At 37.6% G+C, this 13,305-nt stretch overlaps 1 protein-coding gene across 3 annotated transcripts in view; it reads right to left on the bottom strand.

Annotated features, from left to right (window-relative positions):
- Nucleotides 1-13,305, bottom strand: part of FBXW7 (F-box and WD repeat domain containing 7) — a 183,090-nt gene that overhangs the window by 54,365 nt on the left and 115,420 nt on the right. The window lies entirely within an intron of this gene.

Raw genomic sequence — 13,305 nt, 5'->3', positions numbered from 1 at the left:
AAAAGATCCTTGAAATAAGAGATCTTCTGGGTGAGGTAGAACCATCAAGTAAGTCCACCGCCAACTTCAGCCTGAGAACCATTGCTCCATCAGCCAGTACAGCATTTGTCTGTTAGTCCTGCTATGAAAAATGACATATTGCACCTAGGTTTTCACCAAACTGTGAGACAGTTTGTTTTCTCTTAAATCCTGACAACTAGGGAGACTGGGGAGACCAAATAATAATAATAATTATAATCTTATTGCTGCCCCTTGCCCACTTCCCCAAAGTAAAAAGTTCAACTAGCAGCCTATTGAGTGGATTACCAGGGAGCATGGGTACCCATGGACTGGGTGTCACACCAAAATTCAATTTCCGCCTGTAAACCATGCTGTCTGATGTACATTTTTCATCTGATTTACAGCACACACTGCAATAGGAAATTTCTGTAACCAAAAGGCAGGTGATTATCTTTCTGTTTTGGAAATAGCTGAACCCATCATGGCTATTACTTATAAATTCCTCATCAGATGATGTTTTCAGCTGACCAGAATAAATCTATTATCCGTAGTTTCAAGGCCTCAGTGAATCACTGCATTGCAGCCAATGGAGGCTGTACTCTTACTCTTCCTGGTACACGCTGCCTAAACTACTATGGACCAGAATAAGTGCTGTCCATTATTCACAGCTGACATCTGTCATAATAATTTGTCTTTCTGTTTCACAAATGGGGGATATCTTTGTATTTCTCACATTGTCTTCAGAGGGGACAAAGTATTTGTTTCTTTGCGCATCCTATTTTGAATTAGGGCCATTTTCAATTCTTTTATCATTATTCTCAGAGGACAACTTGCTCCCCGTGGTGTTCTCTTTCAGTACAGGCCTTCTGGCTGACTTCTCTAATACTGTGTATCCAATCCTGCGCTTACTGGAAATCGTGATATGCTGAAAAAATTTATCAATTTTATTCAGCTTTCCCTCCATACATCTGCAAAACTAATGTGAATTAGGATTTTATTTCCTTCTCTCCTAAAAACAAATGTAGGAACAGAAATGACCAAAACAGTCACTAGCCATATGCAAAATGAAAGAACAGTAGATGGTTTAGGATTGTGCTAAATAAAAACCCTCTTGAAGAGACTTGATAAGAACAGGCTGTATAATTCCATTCTGAATTTTCATAAAAGATCCTTTGTAATCCAACGGTACTTCCAGGGATTGCTCAAGACCTGAAGCAAGACAAAACTGTAGCACCTGTGACTTCCGCGCAGCTTCACAGAATATATTTACAGGACAACATCTAAGAATTTTATTTCACCAAAGTTATGGACAGCTATTTGGTGACTGAATGAATACAATTACACAGAATCACAGAATGGTCGGGGTTGGAAGGGACCTCTGGAGATCATTTAGCCCAACCCCGCTGCCAGAACAGGGTCCCCTCGAGCAGGCTGCACAGGAACGCGTCCAGGCGGGTTTTGAATGTCTCCAGAGAGAGACTCCACCACCTCTCTGGGCACACTGTTCAATTGAAGAGAGTGGCACCAATGTAAAACTAGAGAAGGGCACATGTCAGCAAAGTGATTATTGCAAGGCTGGTGAATAAGCCTACTAACCACCTTCCATGAGGACATTGACACTGTTGCAGGTATACCTTGCCTAGTGGTGTTTCCACCTGCTGTACACCTGGGTATACTTCTGTTTCAACAGTACACACGAAGAACCAACACCGCAACAATTTCCTAGTTATTTTAATTTGCCTCCTCTTATTTTTTTGAGAAGGTTTCCTAATTGAATACTAAGCATCAAACATGATTCTTCATTGAAGCAACACTGAGCTCTTGAGTTTAAAGTACAGCTGTTAACAGAGACTCCAGGGATGCTGGATTGATTTCTTTTTCTTTTTACTGGCCAACTTCACTGGGTTGGACGATTTGTCCAAACCCCACCATGCTGAAGGCCCATCAACAGAGTTCTCCAAAGCAGAAATATTCCCAACAGGAAAACTGAGCTAAAAGCCCACCTTCTACTACAGAAGCAGAACAGCTTTTCACAAAAGTGAAAAATTACAGGAGGACATTATCTGTTGCCAGTAACTGACAACTTCGGTTTTGCCCACAGGTTCCAAACACAATGAAGCATCCAGTGCAGGAGATCCAGAACCTCAGCATAATAAAGACAGAACCACAACGCCTCTAAACAATATAAAGTTTCAGTATTTCCATCTTTTCACTTAAAACTATCTTTGATGTGTTCGCATTGCCAGTCAGTTGCTTCAGACGTTGACTGCTCATTATATTGATTTCTCCAGTTTTAGTTCCCACAGATAACACTACACTATTATTCTTTCATTGAAGGTCTTATTGTGAACTTCTTCGAAACCCTTAGTGGTTTCGAAGGTTTAAAGCTATAAAATACCTTTAGTGGGATGAGGTTCTGGATGGAACTTCATTCTACTTCATCTACAGCAGTGCCTGCTATCTATCTGCTTGTCAAGAATATTTCTTTTAGTCTTTAACACAAGATCATCTACTACCTTAAAAGCACTTAAGATCCTTACCACAAGCTTCATCACAAAACTCATATGTAGACAGTGTAACAGGCAAAGATAGCCCAAGGTCTCTCAATCTGTTCAAATCTGTACATATATTAATTCTGAGCACGAAGCATTAATTAGACATTAAGCAAACATTAGTTGTCACATGCATTATTTTTTAAATAATGTGGAACAGAAAAAATATACACCTGTAAAAATTATAATAAAGCAAAGGAATTCTTTAAACTTTTCAAAACATTTAAGGTAGGAACATGCAAAAGGCTTTCCAAGAGGTGGTTCTTAGACAACTTTAACGATGTAATTTGCACCTCGTGAGTCTCAGTCATTTGAGATTCCCTACCACATATACAAAGATGACATCATAGATCTGGAAGATTCTAACTTGTACCACAAATGTAATCATTTTGTACTTAGTGTGAAAAACTTATCTAGACATTCTGACTTCTTTTATAGCAAAAGCTTCAATTATTTACCGGCCAAATACTCCCACTGAATTAGTTTTATACATGAACTGAATTCAAATTAACATTGAAATTACATCATGCTTGGAAACATCCAGAGACAGATGATCAAGTTCCCTTTTACCACCTATCCACAGCGTGCAAAGTACCTAGGTGCTTTCTGCTATGCAAAACCAAACCAAGTTAATTTACAGTTGCCCTTCTTAGTTTACCTAAAAGGACTTCTGAAATATACTTGTAGAGTCTTTTGATCGTTTCTACTCATCAAGTCATTTCACAGGAAGCTTTAACATTTTCTTAACTTTTAAGCCACAGGGTTAGGCACAGTGCTGAGTGGGGTCCTTACTCAACATGCCGCCCATTTGTCACACCTGGACACCACGCAGCTTTTGTAGCACGTCCTCCCCCATCTTTAGTTGCGCCAACGGAAGATGCTACTGTCCCCACTGCAGAACCAAAGGAATAATCCATAGGGGAGTTTTTAAATCCACTTTAGGCAAAATTAGCTGGGTTAGTGCAAATCACCCATTTAAATTGGCTAAGCTTTTCTGGCTGATTGCCCCACAGCCTGTGTGGGAGCTCTGCTGGCTCTAGTGAGGCCGTAACCACTACCAAAGGGGCAATAGCAACCAGCTAGGGGGAGATGAAGGTTTCCAGTGGCATGGATTTCAGCCAAGTGATTGTCTGTCTACAACCTCCAGCATGTGATTTTTAATCAAAGTAATGATACTAGCACAAGCAGTCGTAGGAGGGCATTTACGGTGACAGAAATGCTTCTATCTGCTCTACATGCGCCACGGATAGATGTTCACTCTGAACAACTTGGCCAGTTAAAGATGTTTTACCCCCAGGTATTCTACCACCTTTCTGCAAGAGGTTACTGACCTTAGAGCTCTGCTGCTCTTTCATCACCTTCATGCAAAAGATTTTCCAGGTAGCTTAAATCACTTTTGATGGCCTTTTAAACTTAACTAACTTTGCCTGAAGCAAATTACAGCATTTACAGGATCCGTTTCCCAGCAAAGCTGAAGGGAGGAAACAACTTTTGGCAGAGCAGCAGTACTGGGAAAAGAGGGAGAAACGAGGAGGGTGGGTTGAAGGCAGAGGTGCGCAAATGAAGTCTCCAGGCAGCAAAGCTGGATCCAGAAGATGGCAGCTGTTCATAACCTCTTCTTGTACTTTTGTATAACTGCATTTTAAGACAGATGTGCAAAAGCAAAGTGCTGGAGTTAATAAACTCGGGGAGTGGAGGGGAACTACCCCTGGTGCAGCAACTACCGCAACAGGGTCTTACTTGGGCCATTGCTTTTTTTGCTGTACTGCAATACACGTCAAGAGTTCTAATAAATTATATTTGACTTAAAGAACTTTAATGAGTTGCAGTTAGCGAATTCTGCACTTCACTCTTGCCAAACACAGAGTGAATGTGCTTAAAACATGAAAGCTAACCAGTGAACAGCATTTAACTTGCAACTCAAAACATATATATAAAGCCTCACGTTAATCTTCAATTTTATCAGTGTCATTTTAAACGTGATCACTCTAACTCATTCAAAGCAAAAGTCTTTGCATCACATTTTTCCACACACGTAGCTCACGCTATAAAGCAGCAATGGTATTTTGCAGCTGAACAGCGCTGTTCTTGAAAATCTATGGATGCTTTGTAACTACTCTTGAAATGAAACTCTGGGCAAATACTTAAGTAGGCAAGAAGCATCTCAACTTGATTTCTTCTATCCAGACTGTAAAAATCTGGCCTACGTTGTACAAATATCTGTTAGCAGGTCTGGAATCAGAGCTTGTCTTCTGACTTCCAGGCATTGGCTTTAGGAACTACAACAGTTTGCTGAGCTGCAGCACCAACATCTACAAATACAGCATGTCTCCTTATTATCAGTAAAGCTTACGGGTAGAGGCAATATCTTTCACTACCCCAAGCAATATAGTTGGGGCAGGGGGGTACGGAGGAGAGCACTAAGTTGAGCTGACAAGGTTTCAGGTGTGCTTCTGACACCACCTGGTCTGCTTTTAGGTATGTATCTGCGACTTTCTGGTTCCCACTGAGCAGCAAGGGTAGTAGTGTTAGTAATGGAGAAGTAAAAGAATTTGTCTTCAATTTGAAAGAAAGGGGTGAAACATGGGAAAATCCCCCAAGATTACAACATGCCATGAAATCAATACCTCTGTTGAGTCTATGGTTTTATTGTCCCAGGCTCAGTGCTTTGGAAAGCATTCTGTAGCTCTCGCTGGAGGGTTAGGACTGAGAGGGTCTAAGACAGTGCGGGTACTCTGAGACATGTTAACCCAGTGGTGTTTCTATCGCACATCAGCTGTCAGAGCACTCCATCTGGGCAAGACGACTGCTTAGTCACCCCCGGGTGTCCCAGGGGGCTCAGAGCACTGCACAAAATGCACCAAATTCCAGGAGGAAGCGAGGAATTTGATGATCCTGTTACAAGGGCCATGCACTAGACCCATGCAGGGCTGTGCTAGTACATACCAATTACCTTGTATTTCAGACAGTAAATGATTAACATGTATGTCTAAGTGCAGAACACCTGTTCTCAGCTTGCACTTAGCCTCAAAATTCCCTGCTTCCATTTCAGGCCTGGAAGAGCAGCCCAGACGCCTAAAAGCTTGTCCCCCCTTTCCCAGCTATGGTAATAGATCCAGTAGAAGACATACCAGCTCCAGACACAAACTTTGCTCAATTATCTCTTCAGACCATCTCAGCCAGCAGAGCATTACCCATATTGCTAGCAAGAGAATCAATTGCCATGTATATGTAAAGGGTTGGCTTCTGGCAAAGATTTATATAATTGTACATAATGTGAAGTTCAGTTGCAACATCAAAAGGAAAATTATTTTCCCTTTCATGAGATCTGGGATTTTACTGTTGTTCGCTCATTTGTTTTGGCAACAGCCCTGATCACAAAGACAATATACAATCCCATGGTTTTTTTAAAAACCCCACAAACCAAATCAAGCGATGCTAAAAGAAATGAACCATAAAGTGGGGGCAGCAGGATAGTATCTAACATTTCTGCAAACAATCCATTTGTCACTTTCATGGACCAGGGTTAATTAATATTCTATAAAGGTCTTCCAAAAGCTGAATACCTCTCAAGTTCTGAATTCATGGGGCTGACCTTAGACTTTCTCAGAATGATTTTTAATGCAGTCTGTTATCAGCAAAACCCGTTTAAACACATGTCCCATCTGCCAGTACCCCATTTGCAAAAGAGCTTCTTATACTTGCAGACAGTAAAGCTTCTGCCTGCTTCCCTCTCTCCTCTAAATACCAGCTGTATGGTAATGAGCACAAACAGCTGAAAAATACTGCACAGTAACAAAGCTGGTACGAAGCGGGCAGAACAACGCTTCCACTCAATGAAGCAGTTGTAGCATGAATTTAGCAGATTAGCTATTGAACAGGGGTGGGGGGAGGTTTGGAAAAAATGTAAAGGGTCTGCACAGATAGCAAGAAAATGAAAAGAGACCAAAGGGGCACAAGCTACCAAAGAAAAGCCCAAATTCTAAAGTACTTTTGTTGAACTGCATGAACCGATTCTTCAAATTTTCTAAGGCTTATTCCTCGCGTACTAATGATATGCCAAATGCTATTCTGATCATTCTCAAGTTCAGTTAGTTTTTAAAGGAGGCAACTTGTTAATGAAAGTTTTCCATTCATTAACAAAATCTCTTCATCGGCTGGGGGTGGGGGAAATCCTTAAGAACAGGAACACTCTCTCCTACTTCAGTTTCTGGTACTTTCAGCATGTGTGACCAACAAGCACCATATTATCTATTAACTTTTGGCATAATAGCCCTCTCAGCCTAACCATTTTTGTAAAGCCAATTTTAAAAATGCCGACAACATCCACGCTACCCTCCAGACACTGACGAGCTTTCTAAGCAGTGAGTATAAAAGACACTTGCTTTTAAGAAAATTTGTGCGTAACTGCCTTCAGCTGACATATGCATACAAGGCATGCTGTTGAGTATTTGTTTTTGCAAGTAGCTAATTAGATACATGCTGTTTGCATAAAGTCTAAAAATTGCACATGCACTTTTGCACTTGAAATTGCATGCATCTCTCTGATGGCAGATGTGAAAGACGCATGCAGCTGATGTGAAAATAAGTGACTTTTTTCTTGTTTGCGATTTCCCAATCACATCTAGTGTTCCTGTTGCTTTTGAAGAAATGGAACCTAACGCTTTCTAACAAAAACACGTAAAAAGATGGTGTACTGACACTGCCCAAAGAAGTGCTCTGTCAAAAATTTGATACACAGAGCCTTGTTTTTGGTGTTTGTTTTTGTTTTTTTTTTTTGTTTTTTTTTTGGTTTTTTTTTTTGTTTGTTTTTTTTTGGTTTTGTTTTTTTTTAATTTCTAATTTAAAAGCCTTACTGTTTCAATCCCTCAGTGTCCTAACATTTGTCTTTCGTGACAAGTAAGGCTAGTAAGACATTTTTCAAAAATTCATCTAGTAAGACATACTGAAATAAAAACACTACATTGCCTCTAGAAGTAGTGAAGAGTGAAACACCCCATCTGAGGGGGGAAAAAAATACATTTACCTCTACAGCCGTTGTTAACACAGCTCCTAAGAAAGCACAGATAATCTTTAACCTTTATACACCACACTTAGAGAGTTAAACAGAACACACATACAAAATTGGCTGTGTTACTGGCTTCTTTTCACTGGTGATCATAGAATAAACAAAAAAGAGAAAGCAATTTTCTCAGGGCATGAAAGAGCTTGTCATGCAGCTATACAATGGCGTTCTCAAATGACATTTTTATTGCTTATGTCTATCATAACCCTGTAATAGATAGAAGAAAAAAAAAAAATCACTATTAAAGTTCACTAGAATTCTCCACCTAATTTCAAATTTTAATGTAGGTCAAATCTATTGACTTCACCTTGAAGAACATGTACTTTGATCTTTCCTGGAAAATTCTAGCACACATTTCAAAATATTTCTCATATTTTAGAGCACTGTAAGGAAATAATAAAAAGTTTATCAAAAGACAAAACAGGTAATAGACATTTTTAACATCCAGAAATTAATAAAAATACTCATGATTAATCAAAAGCCACTTACTGGCTAAAAAGAGTTAATATTCAGTGTACATATTTATTATCAGTCATTAAAATTATCAGTGGTTTCCATGATGTTCTGTACCTAAAAAATAAGTATCACTCTTGGGTCTTATTTTTCAATCTGTTCTCTGAATTGTTTAATACGCACCAGGATGAAAAGATGAAAACTGCTTGCTTTAGAACACTAAGTAACTGAAAGTAGTTTATTATGAGAGAAGGTTCATCACTTTATAGATGGAAAAATGATCTGCTAAAATGACAGGTTCTTTTCCAGAAATATGCCTTTCTTCAGCTCATCAGCACTCCAGGTGGAAGGAATATAATACTACAGAAGGGCTGTATCTAGATGGTATTTGCTATGCTACTAACCCAGGTTTGCCTTGCTTGTTATCTTCAAAAGAGCCTGAGCTTCTCAGTATCATTATTTACCTTTTCAGACTACGGTCCTGACCTACAGACTGGGGTGCTAAAGCAGAGTCAATGAACAAGGAAAGTTCCATTTATGATGGAAGATTTAGACTTGAAGAATGCAAGATTTTTGCATGTTCCACATGTTTCATATGAAATCTTTTAAGATTCAATGTTCTACTACTTAGAAACAAAATTAGACATTCACAGAAGCAAAATCTAAGTTGTCTACCAAAAAAAAATCCAACATAAAAATTTCAAAAATATGACACAGTATGCAAGAAAAAGCTTGCTACTGAAATTGGCAGAGCTACACTCACTCATTCATAAAGTTTAACCTCAAAATCTTCATTACTATATAATTTGGACAGAACATCAACTACATCAACCAGAACACTGTCATAAAAAAAGACTACAGTGAATGTTGGTTCTGTTGATGAAACAGTAACATCAGAAATAATCACAGAAAGGTTTGGGTTGGAAAGGACCTTTAACGATCATCTAGTTCCAACCCGCCTGCCACAGGCAGGGACACCTTCCACCAGACCAGGTTGCTCAAAGCTCCATCCAACCAGGCCTGGAACACTTCCAAATAATGGGTCATCCACAACTTCTCTAGGTAACCTGTTCCAGCATCTCACGACCCTCATTGTAAAAAAATTATTCCTTATATCTTTTCTTCCTTATAGCTAAGGCTTATATCTATAAACATTGTTTCAGACCATGCATCCCAAGATGATGACCCTTCCATTTGTGATGGTGGTTTCAAGAAACACTGACACACTGCCTGCTTTGGATACCAACCAATTCTACTCGAGAAAAACGTATCAGGCATCTCCAGTAGTTCAGTTCTGCAGGGTCTCAAGTAATGCATATAATAATGGTTGCTATTAGCAAGGAAAACGTGCTTCAAATGTACTTTAGTATCCAAAGTTAAAAAAGCAAACAAAAAAGGAATCAAAGTTGTTTTGTCGATACCCTTTGTATTTCAAGCCTAGCTGTACTTTGCCAGCACTTGTCCATACTCTTCATGTGCTTCTAGCACATGGAAACCTTTAAACACTAACACTTTTGAAAAAACATCGGATATTATCTACATTCATGAGTATAAACAGTATCGAGGAGAAAACAGTGACTCATTTTAAACAAGGACTATTTTAACTGTATTAACATTTCTAGGATATTTTTTTAACTTAAAAGGATTAACATACTTCCCTTACAAGCAATGCACGTACACACAACAGACAAAACAATCACATTTCAAACCACGATCTTCCAGAATAGATTGAAAAGATGAAAACAGAGGAAGATTTATAGACAGCACTACACTGCCCCTTCACGTCCACTACAGAAACAACACCACAAGCTGCAAGATGTAAAATAATTCACTGAAAATTAACATGGAAACAATGTTCAACTGAAATTTTCTTAAAATTTTATAGTTGACAGCCCCCTTGCTTCCCCAAACCATACACACAAAGGAAGAAAATTACAATAAAATTAAAATTACTTTAGTGGGAAAACTACCTTTTTTTTTTTTTAACTTTGATATTCATAGTCCTTTCTCTTTAAACAAGATATTACTGTGATTACATAGTGGATTACAATTTAAGAACAAAAAAAATTCAGTTAAACTTAACATTTTTCTGGAAAAAAAAAAAGGACTAAAATGGATATACTTAGCCATGAGAAAGTTTTAAGTTAAGTTAAGAATTTTTAAGTTAAGAAAGGAACAATAAAGCTTCTATCAGCATCAACTCTTAATGGCATGAGAAATTGTTTATGAGTATCTAAGCTCCTTCATACTTGTTATAAATTCCCTTAACTTTTTAAGGAAATGTCAGGAATAAAGATTTCCAAAGAGTAATCTAATAGTTTCTTATTTTGTCACTACTTTGTTGACTTACCTTTCTTGTAAAGACTACACTTTGAGAATAGTAAAAAAAAAAAAAATCAGCATAATTTTACATCTTGTGGCCAAGATAGGAATGGATTATTTCTAAAAGTCTTGGTAGGATGATAATACATTTTTCTGAGAAAACATAACTAGAAAATTTCACAGACAATGAGGCAGCGGGCATCTTCATTCAGTTTGCAAGTAGATGCCTAATAACTAGAAGCACACAGTATTCCACAAGTACATGGTTCATCCACGCAACTTGAAAATCTTTACTATGGAGAAGGTGAACTTTATTCATAAATAATTCAATCTTCTAATGCATAAACCCTCACCACCCCACCCACCCCCCCTTTCTTCTCTTTTTTTCACTACTAATTATATTAGTTTTGGATAACCTTCTTGCTGGTTTAATCTCTCAGCCTTTTCAAAAGTAAGAACTTAAACCAAATACAAAGGCAAGAAATGTATTATAATTTATTAATGTAATTATAATTTATTTTCTAGGGTGACTAAATCTGTATTTTCCACCTCTTCAATGCAGCAAGCAACTCAGTTCAAAACTGGATACTAATCTTGAGAAATCTCAAAGTGCACTAGTCCAGTCTTCATACTGCTCTTAAACTACATGAAAGACAAAACTTCGTAATTCCATTTTGAATAAAAATAAAGGAATAACATAAGGTATTACTTTTCTGTATGTTCTACAGACATGTGGTAAGATAGAAGTATAAGAAGCTATTTTCTATTTCAATAGCTGCAGCTTGCTTACAGTTGAAAACAGTAACCAAATAAATAGGAGGAGGAAAGCTTGATAGGAGTAGATTTATTACGTTAATAAACAAATTTCTTGGGTTTTATTAGAATTAATAGTGTCTGGTTGCATGTAGGACTATATGTTATAGTTGTATGTTATAGTTAGCATTTCTAGGGTAAATCTTTTACTATTTTAGAACAAAGTATATTACTCGTTCATGTTAATAGGAAACATATGCAGGTTCATACCATTTATTCAGATAAACTATCATACATATTTTCATCTCCAGAAATTCATAGATGACTTTTCTGCAGAAGATTCATGAAGTATAGAAATAAATGACAGAAATTAAGTGCTAGCTCTTTTCAGTGTGGATTTTAATATTAGAAAAATGATAAATTCAGATTTTTTTCCTTAAGAAACTGGGCTTTGTAGAAGAGATCACTACAGTAACTTGAGGATTTCCCCAGTATTATGAAATCCCTCTCAACCTAGGACAAAGACTTGCAGTTCCTCCTAGCCCTTCCTACAATATGATAAACTGACATAAAAAAGCTGCAGGATGACAAGGCCCTTATTGAACGTCATTGTGATCCAAAATTGTATTTTTCGTTACGAAGACAAAATTCGGTACACAGTGAGACTGCAAAGAAAACCATTATATTGCATGGAGGCAAATACTTTAAAAAAACAAAAACAAACCCACAAAAAACCCCAAACTAGAACAGCAAAATTTGCAATTTTTTAAAATATGTGCCCAATATACTTCATGTGCTACAAATGTTCATATGGTACATAAGATAAGCATAGCCTTAAGTAGCAAATGTGCCTCAGAAATCTCTTCCGCTCATAAAACCCTAAATCTATTACCATACCATTACATTGGTATGGTAACTCTATGCAAATGTTACACCAGAGTTCTGCCTTCTATGTGCGCTTTATTAAATCCATGGGACATTTTAGACATGCTATAGTTCACAAGAACATCACAAATGTCTCTCTAGGTCAGGCTAAAAATCCATCTAGCTTAGCAGAGTCTGGTGATAATTTAATTTTCATCATAGACTAAACCCACATCTATTAGACTATTCAAGTCACCTGCACACAAGCATAACTTTTTCAAGGAGGAAAAGGAAAATTAAGTCTGAATTATCAATAGTTCTGAAAAAGGGTGCAAAACGGTTCTCTGGATGATGTATTTTGGAAATTTATGCACTGAGAGATTTCAAACTTCAGTACAATTTGCATTCTTCACAATATTGGTAAAAAGGTCACTTAAGGATGATTTGCCAATTTTTGAACTTACAGCACCCCCCCGATCTGATCAGATCCCCTCACTAACAAACTGTTGCAAGTGATAGTTTCTGATAAAAAAGATCATAAATAATGGCATGCTAGGTATAGCAAAATCCCATTTTCCATAACCCTAAAGATAACATCCAAAGGATTCTCTACTAACAATGGGCAAAACAAAATTCAAGACTTCTTTTCTGACTACATGCAAGTAGAAACAAGGGGACTTAAAAGACAAGACAGTTTTTTTATAATAAATCTTAAAAAACAGTTATTACAGTAATCTCAGTGACAATATCTTTGCCATTATGTATTGCATTTTCTCCTCTGCCAAGTCATATGACTTTGGTGGTTTTTTACACCTAAGTGTCAATCAACATACTATATATGGGATCTTTCCCTTAAAACACGCATCCTGAGCTTTCAAGGAAGCTGGGACTCGAGGGAAGCACCATGTCCTCTTCAGGGGTTTCTCCTCTGTGATAGAAGTTGCTACTTACAACTTCAGTATCAGGTTAATTGAAAGGTTTTTGATTAAGAACAGGGGGTTATATTTCTATTATACTGGTGGCACTTAGAGGTCAGATATCTGTAACTGCAACCAATCCAGCTTTGACTCCACAAGCAAGACATAAAACAAGATTAAAAAGGAAACCACGGTATACTTTGGCTGTCCAACACTCAATGTCAGGTCTTCTTTTTATGAAATGAACAGATTCATAAACAAGTCATGATATACTCTTCCGCAAGTATATATTCTTGTTCAAGAGACTTCACTATATAATCTACAGCATCGCTTTTAAAAATTATATAAAGTTCTTGTCAACTGGGACTGCCACCCCAGG

The sequence above is a fragment of the Rissa tridactyla genome, chromosome 5 (assembly GCF_028500815.1).
Source record: "Rissa tridactyla isolate bRisTri1 chromosome 5, bRisTri1.patW.cur.20221130, whole genome shotgun sequence".
Lineage (NCBI taxonomy): Eukaryota > Metazoa > Chordata > Aves > Charadriiformes > Laridae > Rissa > Rissa tridactyla.
The sequence above is the reverse complement of the archived record's forward strand: the minus strand, read 5'-3'. Positions and strand labels throughout refer to the sequence as shown.